At 50.2% G+C, this 18,517-nt stretch overlaps 1 protein-coding gene across 25 annotated transcripts in view; it reads left to right on the top strand.

Annotated features, from left to right (window-relative positions):
* PPP6R3 (protein phosphatase 6 regulatory subunit 3) overlaps positions 1–18,517 on the top strand; it is a 1,519,855-nt gene that overhangs the window by 640,057 nt on the left and 861,281 nt on the right. The window lies entirely within an intron of this gene.

The raw sequence follows: 18,517 nt of genomic DNA, 5'->3' as shown, positions 1-18,517 counted from the left end.
GCCCCTCCGTTTGCATATGCATGCTGGTGTGTTCTGATGGATACATCTGCCAGTGGATTCCTCACATTGTGAATATCCCCTGCGCCATCAACATTCGGAAACTTTTGTAGCAGTCCACGCCGATGAGGTTGAAGACGACGTCACAGAGACACGGCTCCGCTCGCGACTCCGCTGACGTCACCGGCTCCATAAGAAGACCTCGTCGGCGTGATGACGTCCGTTCCCTTTTTTCCGCGCCGTCGGCGCCAATGGATTTTGGGAATTGCTGTTGGTAGCTTCACTGTTAATTTGTGTTTTTCTGGTTTTCTCTGTTTCTCTTTCGAGAAATATGTCAACAAGGAAGTCTGGCTTCAAGCCCTGTCGGGAGTGTGGCAAGCACATGTCAATTACAGACCCACATGAAGACTGTGTTTGGTGTCTCTCGTCCGACCATGATGTGGATGGTTGTTCTTGTTGCCGGAAGATGAGTTTTAAGGCTCTTAAAGAAAGGGAGGCGAAGCTTTTCATCGCCAGGATGAAGAGAGGAAGGAGAAAGTCCAGGTCGAGGTCCAGGTCGGCGTCCAAATTGACTTCGGGACATACTTCAAAAGGCAAGAAGCATAAGAAGAAGAGGAGGCGTTCTTCACGGCATCACTCCGATAAGAGTTCGGCTCCGAAGTCGCCGGCTCGGCGTCGGAGGGAATCCGTGTCTCCTTCTCCAGTCCCGGCCTCACCCCTGGTTCCTTCTTCTCCGGTGACTTCGCTGGCTCCGGCTTCATCTCCGGTTCCGGTGATATCCCCGACGCCGGCTTCATCTCCGGCTCCGGATTCATCTCCGGCTCCGTCTCCGGCCCCGGTTGAGGATCTTCCAGTCCCGGGTGAGCCTGCGACGCCGCTTATTCCACCGTCTGCGCCGGTAGGCCCGAGTCCGGTGATGCCTGACCAGTACCCTGCCTTCCCTGGACCAGGTCAGGACCCCTCGCATTATCTGAATGCGATGATGTATGGGGTGTTTTCAAGGGCCATGTATACCACTGGTGCACCTGCGGGTCCGATTGGTCCAATGGCTTTTAACTTGGGAGTGCCGCAGGTCTATCCTCAAGCTCCATTCATGCCGTTCTTTCAAGCAACGCCGTCTTGGCATCTGCCGGTGCCGAGGACGTCGACTCCGCTTTCCTCTGCGCCGGCTCGACCTCGTTCGACGCCGGCTGCTCCTGTGGATCCACGTTTGACGCCGGCGCCGTCGGATTCGAACACGGCGCCGCCGACGCTGCTGGTGCGGATTCGATCCAGAAGAAAGGCACAGAGAGTGGTGGATGAAAGGAGGTATCTTTTGAAGGAAGCTGAACCTGAAGAGGGAGAGTTGGTTGAGTCAGATGAGGTGTATGAGGAGCTAAAGGAGGCAAGTGGTTTGGATTTGTCTCCGGAGTGGGAGCTCACTCCTCCATCAGATGAGCCCTCAAAGGATGCAGCGCCGTATCATGCGGTTATCAGGAAGGCTGCAGAGCTGCTTGATCTCCAGTTGCCAACTACGGAGTTTAAGTCAAATATATTAACTGAGGTATTGCATTCTCCTACGGCAGTGTCAGAGCCATTGCTTCCCTTCAATGAGGCTGTTGTTGACCCTGTGTTGGAGGTCTGGCGTAAGCCTTTTTCTGCTCCTGCGGTTTCCATGACTGTTGCTAGGAGATACAGAGCAGCCCCAGGGGACCCTGAGTTTTTAACATCACACCCTTCGTCTGAGAGCCTGGTGATTCAGGCAGCTTGTTCGGGGAAGTCCAGGGGTGCTTTTCCTCAGGTGCCTGGTGACAGAGAGGCAAAGAAGTTAGATCAGTCGGCCAAGAAGGACTTTTCATCGGCCAGCATGGCACTTAAATCGACAAATGCAACTTGCCTCTTGGGACGATATGTGCATGCGCTTATGGATTCGGCTAAGAAACTGGCGCCAAAACTGTCTGAGGAGGATAGGGCTGGATTCAATGAGATCTTGTCGGATGCCCAGGCGGCTGCACGCCAGGTGATCCAGAGTGGATTGGACACGGCGGATTCGGTGGTGAGGGTCATGGGATCTTCTGTCGCCACCAGAAGGAGTGCATGGTTAAGATCTTCGGAGTTTTCACAGGTTGTGCAATTGACTCTTTTGGACCTGCCATTTGATGGTTCTGGCCTGTTTGGCAAAAAGGCAGATGCTGCTCTGGAGCGATTCAAAGACAGCAAGGAGATAGCTAAATCTCTGGGCCTGCAGTCTCAGTCAAGGGGGTCTTTTAAAAGATATAGAGGTTTCGGAAGGACATCTTTTCGAACCTATAGGCAGACACTTCAGCAGCAGCAAGGTTCCTCGTCTAGAGGTTACAGAGGAAGAATCAGGGGTCGCTCACGTGGTCGTCAGCTCTCCTCCTCATCTTCCTCCTCCTCAGCCCCTCCCACCACCGCAAAGCAGCCCTAGATCCGCAATTCCGGATCATGCTTGTCCTGTAGGGAGCCTGCTTACCCATTTTCTGCAAGATTGGGAGTCTGTAACTACAGATCTCTGGGTTCTGGATCTTGTAGAAAATGGGTACGCCCTTCCCTTTCGGGAGTTCCCTCCGAATTACCCTACTTGTCAAGGTGCTTGCTCGGAGGACCACCGTCTTCTCCTACAGGAGGAAGTCCTAAAGCTGTTTCAAAAAGGTGCGATAGAGGTGGTTCCAGAGCAGGAGAGGGGTCGGGGATGCTACTCCCGGTATTTCCTGATTCCCAAAAAGGACGGCAAATTGCGTCCGATACTGGACCTCAGAATCTTGAACTTTTACCTGAAACAGAAGTTCAAGATGCTCACCCTTGCGCAGGTTCTTCAAGCGCTGAATCAGGAGGACTGGATGGTGTCGCTCGACTTGCAGGATGCGTATTTTCACATCCCCATCCTGAAGTAGCACAGGAAGTATCTCCGGTTTACGGTAGGGTCGCAACATTATCAGTTTGCGGTCCTTCCTTTTGGTCTTACTTCGGCACCTCGAGTCTTCACGAAAGTGATGGCAGTGGTGGCAGCCCATCTCAGAAGGTCGGGGGTCTCGGTTTTTCCTTATTTAGACGACTGGCTGATCAAGGCGGAGTCGCCGGAGAAGGTGCTGCGTCATCTGCAGGATATAACTCAGCTGTTGTACAAATTGGGTTTTTCGATAAACGTGCCCAAGTCTCACCTGGTGCCCTCTCAGCGCAACCTGTTCATAGGTGCGGTACTGGACACTACTGTTTGTCGAGCATTCCCTCCTCCTCAAAGGATTCTCGACATACAGGAAATGATTCCTTTATTTTACAACGGAGCGGTCGTTCCAGTTCTGAAGGTCCTTCGCCTGCTCGGTCTGTTCGCCTCCTGCATCCTGTTGGTCAACCATGCACGCTGGCACATGAGGGCGCTCCAGTGGTGTCTCCGCAAGCAGTGGTATCAGCACAAGGGAGATCTCAGGGAGTCTGTGAGGATCTCCAGAGAAGCTGCAGCGGATCTATCTTGGTGGAGCGTGGAGGGCAATCTGTCCCAAGGAAAGCCCTTCCATCAACCTCCATCGGTGACGACAGTGATAACGGATGCATCCACCTTAGGGTGGGGTGCTCATCTGGGGGATCTGGAGATCAAAGGTCTTTGGTCTCCAGAGGAAAGGTTGCTTCACATCAACCTTCTGGAATTGTGGGCGATGTGTTTGGCGCTCAAGGCCTTCCTCCCTTCCCTTCACGGTCAGTCTGTTCAAGTCCTGACGGACAACACTACTGCGATGTGGTATATAAACAAACAGGGAGGAGTGGGGTCTCTTTGTCTCTGCAGAGAGGCCCTGCGTCTATGGTCCTGGGCTCAGGACCATCAAATTTGTCTAACGGCAAATCATCTGGCCGGGGTGCTGAACGTACGTGCGGACAGTCTGTCGGCAGTTCTCCGCCGATCACGAGTGGAGGCTTCATCCGGAGGTAGTTCGTCACGTCTTTCGGATGTGGGGGACTCCTTGGGTCGACCTGTTTGCCACTCACGAGAATGCTCACTGCCTGTCATTCTGCAGTCTCCAGTATCCGATGCAGGGAGCGTTGGGGGACGCGTTTCAGTTGAGTTGGGGCTCTCGATTCCTTTACGCGTTTCCTCCCATACCCTTGATTCCTCGGGTTCTGAGGAAGATTCGCCAAGACAGGGCCCAAGTCATATTGATCGCCCCGGATTGGCCAAGAAGGGTGTGGTATACAGATCTTCTCCACCTCTCCTCGTGCCCTCTGCTCCGTTTCCCTCTGAGGGAAGACCTCCTCTCGCAGTCGGAGGGTCACCCCCACCTCCAGAGCTTACACCTTCATGCCTGGAGATTGAACGGGGCAACCTGAATTCTTTCTCTCTCCCTCCAGATGTGGTGGATGTTATTTTATCGGCCAGGTGACACTCCACCAAATCTATATATTCATATAGGTGGTCTAAATTTGTGCTTTGGTGCGGAGAGAGGTCCATTGATCCCTTGAAGGCTCGTCTATCTAACATTCTACAGTTTGCCCTTTCTCTTGATCAGCAAGGCTTTGCTGTGGCAACTGTGAAAGGATATTTATCGGCTTTGTCGGCTTTCCTTTGTTTGCCGGATCGGCCGTCATTATTCAAATCACCTATTGTTCTTCGTTTTATAAAGGGCCTTACAAACAAGTTTCCTCCAACTCCCTTTATTATGCCTCAATGGGACTTAAACCTTGTATTAACTTACCTTATGGGTTCTCCCTTTGAGCCCTTACACAAGTGTCCCTTGAGGCTGATGTCCTTTAAGACGGTATTCCTCATTGCAATCACCTCGGCAAGGAGGGTAAGTGAGCTTCAAGCTCTAAGTTCAAAACCCCCATTCTTGACTGTTCATGCTGAACGAATGGTACTCAGGACCAGGGCTGCGTTTTTGCCTAAGGTGGTAACTCCCTTCCATCTGGGGCAGTCCATTACCCTTCCTTCCTTCTATCCTCCCCCTCACCCTTCCAAGGAGGAGGAGCGGCTTCACCGCTTGGACCCTAAGAGGGCGGTGAGCTTCTACCTGGACAGGACAAAGGACTTCAGGGTTGATGACCAGCTCTTCGTGGGCTTTGCTGGCTGCAGGAAAGGTTGAGCGGTGCACAAGCGCACCCTTTCCAGGTGGATTGTCTTGTGCATCAAGATTTGCTACTCCCTGGCTGGTAAGGAACCTCCGGAGGGTTTGAGAGCTCATTCCACTAGAGCAAAGTCTTCCACGTCTTCTTTGTCTAGGGGTGTTCCTGTGGAGGACATTTGTAGGGCGGCAACTTGGGCCTCCCTCCACACCTTCGCAAAACATTATTGATTAGACACCGAGGTGAGGAGGGACGGACACTTTGCGCGATTCGTCCTTCAGGACTTTCTGGTATAGAAGGGTGGACACCCTCCTCCGGGAGTGGGGACTGCTGTGGACTCTATTCACAAGGTGAGGAATCCACTGGCAGATGTATCCATCAGAACAACAAGTTACTTACCTTCGGTAACGCTTTTTCTGGTGGATACAGTATCTGCCTGTGGATTCCTCACTGACCCACCCGCCTCCCAGTTGTCCATCCTTCTATACCTGTAATTCTATTGATGGTATTTCAAATGTGTTTTGTTACTGTCAAAGGCATTGTTATTGCTTGTGCCTTGCTATTTATTCTCTACACTGTGTGTGTTGCTTTGCATATCATGTACTGTGTATACTGTGTATATATTGCTGTCAGTCCGTCCGTGTGCCTCGAAGGCACGGAAAAAAGGGCGGAACTGACGTCATCTCGCCGACGAGGTCTTCTTATGGAGCCGGTGACGTCAGCGGAGTCGCGAGCGGAGTCGTGTCTGTGACGTTGTCTTCGACCTCATCGGCGTGGACTGCTACAAAAGTTTCCGAATGTTGCTGGCGCAGGGGATATTCACAAGGTGAGGAATCCACAGGCAACTGTATCAACCAGAAAAAAGCGTTACCGAAGTTAAGTAACTTGTTCTTTTGAGCCTTGCACCACTAAGTCCTCCGGGTCCTCCATGTCTTCCTTTGTGTTGTCTTCCTCATAGTTCATTGTAGATGAGATTGTGATGGCCTCGGTCACTACTTCCACCTCTATGCCTGGCAAGTTACAAAGTTTGACATAGTCGGCGCACTTCTTTTTGGTTCCTCTTCTGTCACCTCCCCTGTTATTGTTGGGGACGTCTCCATTCTCTCTGTGGCGTTGCAGTCCTTTGCCTTGTCCTTGGAAGTTATTCGGGTGCTGATTTTCCCTGCTTCAATATCTGCTAATTCAGCTAGCTCGATCATCTCTGCCATCTCCACTGTGGGTTGCATCTTTAGGTCAGGTCTGCCTTTGCTGGCATCGCATTTTGTATTGTTGAAAACTAAAGAGTTCTAGGATGTTGCACCTGACCTGCATACCTGCGGGCGTAAGTACCTATGTATTAGGTTTTTAGGTGTCACTGATCCCAGGCTCTGATCTGTTGTCTCTGGGTTTTCCTTTGGGCCCTTTTCCCTTCCCTACTGTGCGCTATGAATCAGTTTCTTGCGGTGGTAAGACATTTTGCAGTCCCTCTTGCTTCCTTTATTTTGCTTCTTGTGGCTGTATGCGTGTTTTTGGCTGAGTGTAGTGTGTAGCTTTTTTTTGTTTTTGTTGCTTTTCCTCTGTGCATCTCACCTTAGCAGTTTCTGTGCTTTCCTTGGTTTCAATGGGCACTTGCAGCTCTTAAGCAGCAATGTGAAAGTTTCCAGATAGCACATTGTGGCAATTGCCAGAAGTAGCTTCCATGTGTGTGGTTTAAGATGAACTCTTCTCAGTATGCCGTAACGGTGATGCTCTCCATTATATTTTGCCGGACGTTGTTTGCGGCATTGGCAGTGGTCTGATGATGCCACTTGTTTGTTGTTTTTCGATCAGCTTCGTTCTGTTCTACTCCTGTTCTTTGATATTACGTATATTGTTTAGTTCCGTTTGTTAAATTTCTGTGCCCGTCCTGGGCCCTTCCTGTGCCATTTTTCATGCCCTTTCTGCTGCTTTTAAAGTGGCTTTCTCTTTAGTGGCTCTCTGCACCGCAGTCTGATCGCCGGAGCAAGGATCAGGGAACCGACCCCGTTAAAGCTCTCTGATTTCTAACCTCCCACTTGTACCGGTTTATGCCCCGGGTCCCGAAGATCCAGGCTCGGCGTCTACAAGGTCTGAATGGGAGGTGATGCACACACTGTGCCACACTCCAATGCCCTTGCTCTAAGTTTGGGCACGTCTCAGAATGTCAAAGGCTCTGTGCAGTGTCCAGGTTTCCGCCCAAGTGGGAACACACCAGGTCTCCCGCAAGCTGCACCCAAACCTAGCTGGACCGCTACTGCCGTGGCCTGGGTTTGCAGCCGGTAGCTACTACTGCTGCAGCTCAGGAACCACATCGCCCTCGCCTTGTGGCCTCACTTACCCTGCCTGTTGCCTTACGGCTCACTCACGCTGCCTACCTCTGTGGTAATGCCTGGTAGGAGCCAGAGTACGCCCTGCACGGGGGGGAGGAGGGGGAGGAGTGGACCCAGAAGCGATGTGGTGGGAGGAGAAGCAAAGACAGCACTGTCTCATGCCATGCGGTGTGTGTCCTAGCAGATATGGCAAGTGCAGCTTCGCTACTCGGGGACTCCGGATCGGGACCCACCCCAGTGTTGAGAACCGTTGGCCTGCTGAGGTGAGCTCCCCCGTACTGTACCACGCCGCTCTGGAGCTGCCTGCTCGGTCCTGCTGCCCTCTCGCATCTTGGGGGTCATTTCCTGGTCTTAGTCAAGACAAAGTGGCAATCCCTCATTAGATGAAACTCTTGAAATAGCATTGAATGATCTGTTTTAGCATCTAAAGAAATAGGTAGATCTAAACATATGTCGACTAAGTGTGAATGCGATTTCATGTAAATCCAAACTGCCCTCAAATACAGCAATGAAGTCTAAAAGATTGGACACGGGACTAACTTGCTTTAGGTGTGGGTCGGAATCTCACATGCCTAGTGTAGGAAGATGGGTCTGTATATACTATACCAAAGTGAGGTATAGTGTGCACAGTCAAGTGGAACGCCAAAGGTAGGCAGAGGTAAAGTTAGATAGCACCTCATTCTCTATTTGTGGTAGTGTGGTCGAGCAGTAAGGCAGTATCAGAGGACAGTGTTAAGCATTTGTTGTACCAAGTCAGCAAATTAATTCACACACTCAAAGACTGAACTTCAGACCAATTGTTTATGTATAAAAACATTCTTTAATTTTTTATTTTCTAGAACCAAGCAAGCCTGGCACATGTAAGCAATAAATACTTTACCATTTGAATTGAATTTGTATATGCACTTTCTTTTGACTTGCAGGATGGTTGCACAGAAATGCAATACTTTGTACATACAGTACATAGACTTGAATGGGCTTTTCACTTGGTAAGTAAAATCGTTTTGGTTAAATAGTACAATTTTAAAGAATTTCTTTAGGTTTTCAAACTCTGCACTTAAAAACCTTTCCAAAAAAAAGTCAATGTTATCCTATGGAGGAAAATAGTGTTATCGGTTTTGAAGTATTTGGTAGTGAGAGTGGAGTTTCTGGGGTTAAACTCAGGGGTCCCCCAGGGTCAAGGATGCATTCTAGTTACACCCTCAGCGGCATTAGGGCAGCCAGGTGCAGAGTGCTGAGGCCCAATGTTATCCAAAGGGGGTTAGGGGGCCTCCCGTTGGTGGTTGGTGGCTGCTGGCGTGCTGGCCACTTGGTTGTGGGAAGCAAAGCTTCTGGACTTTAGCTCAGGCCAAAAGGGAAAACAAAGTATCACCAAAGGTGAACCATCAGTGGCACTAGGGAGGCCGGTTGCAAGGTCCTATATCAACGTCGGGTGCCCTGTTTGCAATAGGGAACCTCCGGTTTGCAAAAGCACTGCAGGCTTGGGGATGAAGGTCTTCTGGGTGCGACCACCACTTAGAGAGGTAAGTTGGGAAGTTGCGGGTCGGTTAGGCACCGTATGTTTGGCCACCCAAGGCCGTGGGGTGTCGGGTGCAGGGGTGCCTTTCGTGGTCGGATCTTCTTACCAGCTCCTTGTTGCGGTTAGGGGAACCTTTCGGATTTAGGCTGCAGGCGTCGGCTGGAGGCTGGCCCGGGGACGCCGGATCTCGGATCAGGATAGCTGGAGGGACCTCCTCGTCTAGTTTGCCCACTCGAGCTTGGCCTGTTGACGACTGGGGCAGAGTGGGGCGGATTCGCGGTGTCCGACTGTAGCCAGAGGTTGCAGATGAACAAATCCGGTTTTCACGGGAGACAAAGTCTTTGTGGTTGAAGGCGGGCAGGTCCTCCGGGGTTTTCAAGGTAGCTGGCCGCTGGATACACCAGGAGCAGGTTTGAGGTGAAGACAGGCCGGTAGGGCTGTGGCCAAGCCAGTGGGCGTCTTCCTCTTGTTCGTTTCTGCACGGTTGTTAGCTCCTTCTTTTCTTGTTGCAGGTTCTTCTCTGCTTTCTTGGTTCAGGGCTGCCTCCTAAATACTGTATTTAGGGTGTGTTTTAGTGGTCTCTAGGTCAGTAACCAATAGGCTACTGACCTTAGTCTGACTATACCCTTGGTGTGCTCACCCCACGTGGTGATCTGAGCACAATCCCTAATCCTGATTGGGCAGTGCCTGCCATCTGCAAGATGGTGGGCTCTGAAGAGTTGGCTTCACCTCGCCTCCCCCACCTGAGGGGTGTAGTTGGCACACCTTCTGGGCTAGCTAGTTTTTCCCGCCTGTCTTCCTGCCGAAAAGGAGGGGAGACAGGGAGGTCTGCTCCTGATAGCAGGAGAGGCTGGTGGTCGCATTACAAAGGCTGCCAGGCCTTTGAAGCTCCCCTGCCGCAGATGGCTCTTCCTGGCCTGGGAGAGGTGTGAAAACCTCCGCCCAGGAAAGGCTGTTTCTGGGCTCAGGGAGTGAAGGCTCCCACCCTATTGGTCCAGAAACATGTTGCGTGGTGGCAGGCTGGTGTGTACCAGTCAGGGAAGGAACGAACCCTTTCGTCACTCTTGAATACGTTAAAATGTGTAAATCTTTCAACAAAATGCGAATTCCAATAAACTTTATTTTAGTGCTTTATTTTCTCATTCTTTTCCATTCAGTTTTTCTTTTTTATGTTAATTTCACATTATCTTCATTTGTAGCCTTTGAGCTTTACATAATTACCAGGGTCCTCAATGCATTTTGGGCCTTTGCCCTTCTTCAGGGGGTGTTACCTAGAACACAGTACTACCACTCATGTAACTTTCCAATCCAAGACCTATGTACCGATTTTTAGTAACACGCAGAAAAAAAATGTTTTAATCACAAAAAAACAATTTATCAGTCTAATCTGCGATCTGTGCAAACATATATCAGTGATGCATCCAGTCACTGTAAGTGTGATTAAAGCTAATCAACTTGCCGTTGTGCTCATGACCATACTAGATAGCCTTCATGCTCTATATGTGAAATTGCGCCGCTCCGGCGTATGCAAATCTTTTCATGCACCGATTCGAGCTAGACCACATTCTGTCTAATAATACATGGCAAGAACATGTAATTGTTTTTTACAGATACGTAGATGACATCTTCCTAATCCAGAAGGGGGAAGAATCGGACCTCATACAATCAATTGCACAGATCAATTCTATTGATGAAAGCATTGAATTCACTTACAACACAAGCAAAAATCATCTCTCATTTCAGGATGTAGATATCAAGATATTGGATAAATAACTCATCACGTCAGTGTTCACAAAACCAACGGATCGCAATAATTTCCTTCATTTTACAAGTTTTCACCAACTAGCTCTTAAACATTTACCATACTCTCAATTACTCAGACTAAAAAGAATAGCTTCGAGTCACATTTGGAATCTGATTGCTGCCGGAGTACTTTTCGAGATACGATATATAAACACATTAATGTCCTTTGCTGAAATAGACGTAACCACAAGGACCAACCCTGATTGTTTTATGACCTTGTTTTTGGATAACTGCAGCCATACACATTTATTTTCTTTGGGATAAAAGCCCCATTAAGCAGGCCCATATTGAATGGGCCCTTCAAAAGGTTCTGCCTGGATATTGGTGGAACTATGTTGTAATTGTCAATTGCCCTGAGGAGGTCGATGGGAGATATACCCAAGACGAAACCATGTTGGCTATATTTTATCTATATGAGCTACGCACTGTGATGCTTAAGAGCCATCTGTAAAACCTCTATGGATCTGAATGAGATGAGAAAATAAAGAAGACTCTGAATATTTAAGATTTGGACTGACCTTTTCTTGGAGAAACTCTTTGATATAATATTTGCATTTTACTCTGGGATGGGACTTTGTTTAGTAAAGATTCTCGTTCCTTGACAAGCTTCAACACACCGTTTGGAGAATTTCGTGTTTTGAGAATTGGTTTCGGTCTCAGAAGTTAATGTATCAACTTCTAGGGGTTGGTGGGGAAGGAAGTGTTGTCTTGGCATCACAAATACTGATACTAATGGTTCCCGGGTTGGGGGTGAGGTTTCAGGATGTGGATGTGGTGAAGGTTCGGGTGGCCATACTGGGATTGTAATTTACAGTGTTTTCATAATTTTTGAGATGGTGAAGCAACAGCCCTCTGTGAGTGGGAGTATTGACCAGGTTACCCTAATGTGGAGGGCTAAAAGAAATGCAAGAAAAGCTAAGTATCTTGATTATGCGGTTCATTGGTAATATTTGGTACTAGACCACTAGTCCTACGTTTTTGTTAGTCATCTTGTTTATGATTTTGTTTCTTTATTTAATTAGTTCTTTACCTTTTGACCTGTGAGTTACCCTCGTTTTGTTATTGTTAGAGGTGGGAAGATATGTTATGAAGTTTTATCACTTTAAAAAGTACTGTTATTATTGGAATGCTGTTATACATTCCATGTTTGTGTCACTGGCGTTGCTTGGGAAGGTTCCAGAGTGGCCGTTGCAGCTTGATAAGCGTGGACTGTCTGCAGAGAGACAAGTGCTGATTTATTAAATAGAAATAACCATGATTCATACTAGATTCACTGCAATGATATGACATGAAGGGCATTTGGAAATTCAGTCTTCATAAAATTCAAGCAATTTTGAAAGCTTTGGATTGGACTTGTTGCCCTTGGTCTCTGGATCGTATGCAAAGTATGATTACAATTTGTGCCCTTTCCTCAAGGATGTAAATTTGCTTTCAGGAGGGAGGTAGTTTGCCATCACGATCTTAAGATGAACAGTCCTAAACCGTAGATTATTAGAGGTACATTCTTACCTAGGAGCTGCCTCATAAGACATAATGGATGTGTGTTTAGCAGCTCATAGGCCATCAGCAAGAGCAGTATATTTCAGCAGGTGGTAAATATTTGCTGCATGGTGTCTGAATCATTCTTCATATCCTCTTGAATTCAAATGTCCAAATTCTGCAGTTTCGTTTTTTTAATAAAAGTATGGTATATTTGGGCACTAGACATATACGTTTTTTTCATCTTAGTTGGACTCTTTATTTAGGTTTCCCATAGCGTGTAGCTTCCTTAAAGGATTGAAAGAAAGAAATACCCCCCCCCCCCCTCCCCTAATGCGTTTCATTGTTTCTGGCATCGAACCTCAATTTGGTCTTGACTGCTCTAATTGCTGTCCCTGTTGGGCCACTGCAGGCCGCCTACATCTATGCACTTAAAACAACATTCTTTTTCTAGGTGTTTTTCTGGTGACCCAAGTGTTTAATAGCACTGGTGACTGAGATGGTGCAGCAGAGAGAGAAACCAACATTTAGATGAAGGCACCTTTTGCATCCGATACATCATGAAATAATACTCCTCCCCTGTTGCCAAGTCTTGCACCACTTGATAACTTTTCTGAGTAGAGAAGGTGGCAGCCAGTTATATTGGGCTTCCAATACCAAATCTTAGATCGTATTCTCTGATAAGGTGGCCCAAGGTCAATGGTCTTTCTAGTCCAAGGGCTAAGCTTCAGTCTTGCTTAAGCTGACTGTCTTCCCTTTTCAGAGTGCCTCTGATACCATAGGCGCTCAATACAAACGCTGCCGAATAAATTCTTTCCTACCTTCACAGTTACGTTTTTTTTTTTTTTTGTTTGGGCCTCCACCTTTGCTGAAACCGCTCCATTGGTGAACGTGTTGCCTCAGCCCTTTTCACATGGGAATCAGTATTGCAAGCTACAGCTGATGCTAGTGATAGATGTCTCCTCAGGGAATAAGGTTACATCTTGTCTAGAACTATATCCAGAGCACCACAAGAGCATAATATATCAACATCTTGTTATTGAGGTAGGTGAAACTGGCCCCTTAAGATGTTATGTGCTGCCTTCATAAAGCAATTCATCTAAAATGTCAGCTTCTGTTGTAAGTTACTGAAGGTATTTTTTAATGCAAGGAAACTGGTTACTCGTGGTCCAGGGTAAAATATTTATGCCGGGTACTATGCAGGGTCTGGTGGCTCAGTGGACTAATGCCTCCACTGCCGGTGCCTGTGTTCGAACTCCTGGTCAGAGGTTCAAATTGCCAGTAATTTTTTTACTGAGCTTTTCGAGGCCTTTTTGTCTCTATTTTTCAAGTCGATTGACTCCTGGTGCAGTAGGGATGCCCCGCTTCAGGTCTTGCGGGGACTGTCATCGCATTATGTCGGTGACAGACCCGCACCGCGCGTGTCTTTACTGCCTAGGGCGCGACCACGAGCCCGACCCAAAGTCGTGCCCCGACTTCCGCCCCATGGCGCGAAGTCTTTGCGGGAGCGGTCCCAAAAGTTGCTTGAAGTCTGGCAGTCGGCTCCGCGGCGCTCAAGGTCCCGGTCCCATGGGAGGTCGAGGGACTGGTCGCGGAGCTACCACTATCGTTCGTCGGTATCGAAGTCTTTGCACTCTGGATCAGGTAAGACGAAGCATCACAAGAAGTCGAAGAAGCGGCATCGTTCTCAGACATCCCCTTGCCCGACCCGTTTGAGGATGCGGTTGGTGCCTCCCCGCGGCTCCAGCAGAGCCTACGCAGTCACCGTCGGCTTACCCGCCCTTCCCGGGTCCATCGGAGGAATTTGTCAGCCATGGCCAGCCTCTATAGGCCGTCGGGCCCCGCCGGCGCGCCTTCGGGCCCCGCTGGTCTGACTGGGGGCCCTCACCCTTTACTGTCGGCTGCTCCGGCATTGCTATTGGCCCCTGCCTGGATCCCGGTCAACGCCGGTTGACCTTGTGACACCTCCACCGACTTCGACCCCACCGGCACCACCTCCGACGTTGCCTGTGCCCCCGGACGACTTCATCTCTGGTATCAGCCCTTATGTGGACATGGCGCCGGAACGGCGTCGCTCGACGCAGATTCCGACGCCGATGGGGCCTTTCTTCCCCTATGTCCAGCCACCTTATTCTCGAGGAGGAGGACTGGGAGGGGCTGAGGTCCCTCTCACAGCACAATGTGCGTTTGACCCGGACTGGGCAGAGGAGCTGGGGGATGCCAGTGGTCTTGATACCTCCCCTGACCTTGGCCTGCTAGCTCCTCCTACCGTGGCTACGGAGGAGAGTGCAAGTTACACAGTGGTGTTGCGTGCTTCAGCTGGTTGCTACCTCTGCAGAGCTACTGCTGCCTTTTAATCATGCACTTTCTGACGTTCTTTTGGGCACCTGGTCCAGGCCCAACACAGTGGCTCCTGTGGATAGGAACATGGCCCGACGCCATCGCCCGGTCCCGGGCGACCCCATTTTCCTTTCCCAACACCCCACCCCTGAGAGCTTGGTTGTCCAAGCCTCTGCGCCCCAAAGTGCATTCCCTATCGCACCCCCGGACAGGGAATCCAAGAAACTGGAGCAGTTCGGTAAGAAGATTTTTTTCTTCCGCCAGTTCAGGCCTGCAGCCAGTGAACACTGCATGCCTCTTGGGCTGTTCCCACTCTGTGTGGGATATGGTCGCGCAAGTGCTGCCTTAGTGTCCGGAGGAGGCCCGGACAGTGCTCTCTCGCTATTGCTGAAGGGAGAGATGCAGCTGGGCAGGGCAATTCCACGACAGTGGCGCTCAGTCGCCACGCCTGGCTGAGGACTACTGGTTTCTCTGGGGATGTCCAGAGCACCCTGATGGACATGTCCTTTGATGGCATTCGCCTTTTTGGCAACAAAGCAGATAGTGCTTTGGAGCTCTTTAAGGACTTGCGGGCTACCGCCAAGTCCTTGGGCCTTTCTGCCATGCGCCCTACTCCGCCTTCTGCTTTCCGCTCCTTTTGTGGTCACGGAAGGGGCGCCCTGACACGTTCGCTTCAGAGCCACAGGCCTGTGCAGCAACAGTCTCAGCTCGGTCGCGGGCTCATCGAGTCAGCGGGTGGGTCAGTCCACCAGTCCACCTCCCCCCCCGGCCACCACTGCCTCTAAACCTTCCTAGTCCGGTTTTTCAGGCCCATCACACACCAGTGGGCGGCAGGATTCGCCATCACCCCCCCCACTGCTGCATCATCACTTCGGACAGGTGGGTTTACAAATAATCCGAAGGGGCTACTCCCTTCCCTTCGAGACTACCCTTCCAGCAATGCCATTCCAGTACCACCGTATGTCGGGGGATCACTTGGCAATTCTTCAACAGGAAGTCGCGGCCCTCTTAGCCAAGGGGGCCATCGAGCGCGTTCCTGTGCCAGAGGTAGGACTTGGTGGTTGTTCGCACTACTTTCTGGTGCCCAAGAAGGACAAGGGCCTGCATCCTATCTTGGACCTCAGGGACGTCAATCGCTTCCTCCGGAAGGAGAAGTTCAAGATGTTAACTCTGGCTCAGGTCTTGTCTGCCCTCGACCCTGGAGACTGGATGGTAGCGTTGGACCTGCAGGACGCATATTTCCACATTCCCGTCCTGCCGGCCCATGGGCGTTACCTGCGGTTCACGGTAGGCCACGAGCACTTTGTTTACCGTGCTCCCCTTTGGCCTTATCAGTGCCCCTTGGGTGTTCACCAAAGTCATGGCGGTGGTTGCAGCTCATCTGTGCACATCAGGGTTTCCAGCCTTCCCCTATGTCGACGACTGGCTGTTGAAGGCGGACTCGCCCTGGACAGTCGTCTCCCACCTCCAGACTACAGCCGACCTCCTGCATTTGCTGGGGTTCTCCGTCAATGTCCTGAAATCGCAACTGATTCCCTCTCAGAAGCTCCTTTTCATTGGAGCAGTTCTGGATACGACTCACTTTCGGGCCTATCCTCCCGAATCCAGGAGTCCAGGATATTCAGGCTATGATTCCGATCTTTCAGCCTCTATTCTAGGTTTTGGTCAGGATGACCCTGAGGCTGCTTGGCCTCATGGCCTCCTGCATCCTGCTGGTCACTCATGCTAGATGGCATATGCGGGCTCTGCTGTGGGACCTGAAGTTCCAGTGGGCGCAGCATCAGGGAAACCTGTCCGATTACGTTCAGATCTCGGAGGGCACTGCATAACGGCTGCAGTTGTGGCTCACGAACCGGCATTGGGTCAATGACAGATCCCTCTCCCTTCCCCACCCGGAGCACACAGTGATGACTGATGCATCCCTCCTGGGATGGGGTGGCCATATTGAGAGGCGGAGATCAGAGGCCTCTGGTCTCCGGCGGAGTCCAGGCTCCATATCAACCTTCTGGAGCTTCGGGCGACTTGCACTGAAGGCATTCCTTCCCTCTGTCAAGGGGAGAGTAATGCAGGTGTTAACAGATAACACCACCGCCATGTGGTACTGCAACAAAAAGGGCGGGGTGGGGTCTTGGACCCTATGTCAGGAGGCTCTGCGCCTCTAGACATGGCTGGAACATCAGGGCATTTCCCTGGTGGTTCAACACCTGCCAGTTCACTGAACGCCAGGGCGGACAAACTCAGCCGCAGGTGCATGATGGATCACGAATGGCGCCTTCACTTGGACGTGGCGCAAGGTCTCTTTCAACAGTGGAGACAGCCTTGGTTAGATCTATGTGCTACCGAAGAGAACGCGCAATGTCAGCAGTTCTACGTGTTGGAATTTCCAAGGCGGCACTCACTAGGTGACTCTTTTCGTTGCGAGTGGAGTTGTGGTCTGTTGTATGCCTTTCCGTATATACCACTCATGCCCAGAGTGCTGAAGATCAGGTCAAGTCATTTTTGTGGCTCCAGACTGGGCTCGAAGAGTTTGGTATCCCGAGCTACTCAGTGTGACCATCGATCCCCCGATCCGACTGCCTCTTTGAGAGGATCTTCTGTTGTAGCAGCAGGGGACGGTCCTCCACCTGAACCTGTCCAGTCTTCACCTCCTTGCGTGGAGGTTGAGCGGCGGCAGTTGATTCTGGCAGCCAGTCGTCCCTCCACTAAGTTGGTATACGCCTGCAGGTGGAACAAATTTGTGGCATGGTGCACAGCAAAGGCCGTGGATCCCCTTCTGCCCCTCTTTCAGAAGTCCTACTGTTCCTTCTTTCTTTGGCCGAGCAGGGCTCTGCTCTGGGCACTATCAAGGGCTACCTTTCTGCTATTTTGGCCTTTCTCAGGCTGCCTGATCAGCCCTCTTTTAAGTCTCCTGTTGTAAATAGATTCCTCAAAGGCATTACTCATCTTTTCCCTCCTATGCCACAATGGGACTTGAACCTGATTCTCACATATTTAATGTGCGCTCCCTTTGAGCCTCTTTACAACTGTCTTCTTCGTCTGCTGACTTTGGAGACTGCTTTCCTGGTTGCCATCACCTCTGCCAGGAGAGTGAGTGTGCTCCAGGCTCTTTCTTGTAAACCTCCTTTTCTGGCTGTCCATCCGGACAAGGTTGTGCTCAGAACACGTCCATCCTTTGTGCCAAAGGTTGTCACTGCCTTTCACATCGTTGCACATTTTTACTAAGCATAATTGCCTGGTTAGCCAAGTCGGGAGAAACTGCTTTTTTGGCTGGTCTGTTCTCTGGGACTTCTTGGTGTGATCTTGGTTCGCAGGCCCACCACCGGGGTTGCTATTGCTGGGGTATCTATTCTAAGGTAAGGAATGTATCATTACATGTTTCTTTCAGGTAAACAAGTTACTTACCTTCGGTAACGATATATCTGTAAGAAACATTAGTTAGTGATAGATTCCTTACCACCCCACCCATCCTCCCTGTTCTCTGAACTGATTTCTAGTGTTAAGGTCATCCCTTTCAGGGCCCTAGTTTCAATGCACCAGTGATCAGTATCTTGCATGGCTCTGCGTTCCTGGCGCGGAAAGTAGTGTACAGAACTGACGTCAGCGCACGAGGGCGGCGTCTAAGTAGCTGCTGTGACATCATCTCGGCAACCACGACGCCAACGACGGACGCGGAGCCGCACTACACCACCTTCCTATGCGCAGGGGTACTGCTGACGAAAACTTTGCAGATCCAGTCTGACGCCTGGGGGGTAATTCTAAGATAAGCAATCTCTCACTAACTAATGTTTCTTATAGATATATCGTTACCGAAGGTAAGTAACTTGTTCTTTTGCCCTTCCTCTAATTCTGATGCCAAGCAAGATTTCGGAGGGCTACCTCTTGACTTTGGTGCTGCCTCATTGTATGAGAAATAGAACCTTAAAAATTCAGTATGGCTTCTGTGAAATGCTTTTATCGAAGTAATGAGTAGGGGCAAGCATTACTGAAGGTATTTACATGC

Source organism: Triturus cristatus, chromosome 3_1 (genome assembly GCF_964204655.1).
Source record: "Triturus cristatus chromosome 3_1, aTriCri1.1, whole genome shotgun sequence".
In the NCBI taxonomy this organism is placed as follows: Eukaryota; Metazoa; Chordata; class Amphibia; order Caudata; family Salamandridae; genus Triturus; species Triturus cristatus.
This window is presented reverse-complemented; position numbering and strand designations above follow the sequence as displayed.